This window comes from Pimephales promelas, chromosome 1 (genome assembly GCF_988280905.1).
Source record: "Pimephales promelas chromosome 1, fPimPro1.hap1.1, whole genome shotgun sequence".
NCBI classification, from domain to species: Eukaryota; Metazoa; Chordata; class Actinopteri; order Cypriniformes; family Leuciscidae; genus Pimephales; species Pimephales promelas.
This window is the reverse complement of record NC_142769.1, coordinates 2,135,729-2,137,251: the sequence shown is the minus strand read 5'-3', so window position 1 is coordinate 2,137,251 and position 1,523 is coordinate 2,135,729.

The following is a 1,523-nucleotide window of genomic DNA, read 5'->3' as shown; positions in this document are numbered from 1 at the left end:
TATGCTCCAACTCAGCATCTTTTCGTCAACAATAAAACGAAATATGTTTTAAAACACCACTCTGCCTCTTTTCATTAAAAAAAACCCCAACATATTAGCCTAATGGCCATGTGGTTCAGGCAACGCGATTCTCTTTACTGCATATATTAACAAAATGAACATGATCTTTTTGTTTTTTAAAAATATGAAACATTGATTTTTATTGACATTTATCAAACAGAGACAGGGTTATGTCATTTTATTTTATTGTTCACACAGTGAAGATAATATAAAAAATGTTGTTAAAGTTAAGAAACCTCAAAAACATTTTTTTTTTTGCCATGGAACAAACTATAGTTTAATGAGACCAAAGATAGACTTATACACAAGACGAATTGTACGTCAAGTTTATCATATTCTTCACTAGACTAGAGGGATCAGAGCCAGCGGCAAACGTCAGAAGCACTAGCCGGGGATAAGCTGTTCCAGTCGGGGTTGATCTCGCTGAGTGTCCGCTGAAGGCTTGGATGTCAGAACTCCGAAAACGTCAGATGCTTTTTTCAAATAGGCGCCATCTTTATAAATAAATTACAGATTTGAGATTTAAATAACATATTCTCGCCTGAAACACTCTTAAAATTACATTTCATGACTCAATAACAGTAGTATTTTGATATTTCGCGGATTTTCTCCTCTCCCATTTACGCTTGCTGGTTGGTGCGAGGTGCATTCTGGGTTACCTGGCTATCTCAAGTCCACACAAGTCACCTCTCGATGCATCCTCGGTAAACGGGGCGGATCAAGAACACATCCGGGGATTTGAACTGGACTTGGCTAGATGTGAACTTTGAATTGGAACAGTACTTGGGCAGCGACTGATGACGTTTCACAAGTCCACAAGAACACAAGTACAGACAAGAACGCATATTGAGAAACGGCGACCTGGACCACACCCCTAAATGCATTGAAGCAACTGCCATGTGATTGGTTGATTAGATAATTGCATTAATGAGAAATTGAACAGGTGTTCCTAATAATCATTTGGGTGAGTGTATGTTGTTCTGTCGGAGCATAGTGAAGGTTTCAGTGAAAATGATCAAAAAAATCTTGTTGACTTCAGCTTTAAAAGATTAAAACATTTTGCCAACATGCGGTAGTATGTCACGGTCTTCTTACATCAGTGCAAAACTAGGGTACGCAGATTAAGACAACTATTCATCAGCATGTACTGATTAATACCACGTTGCAGAATAAAAACAAAAAGTGCGACCAAATCACAGTTAGTGGAAAAGTTCATCTGGATCAAATATTCCTACATGTAAAAGAACTTGGGCTTGTGTTTTAAACCTGTACCACTTTCACATTACAAATGCAAAACAACCAGCTCAACCTGGTGTGCGTTTCCTTTACAACAATGTAACTCAATGCTTCACTACCACTGTACGATGCATCGTTGAAGAATTCAACTTGCTAGTCAAAAAAAAAACAAAACAAACTTGTCATACCCTTATACAGTCAACCACACGCTTCTACCAGCATCTCTC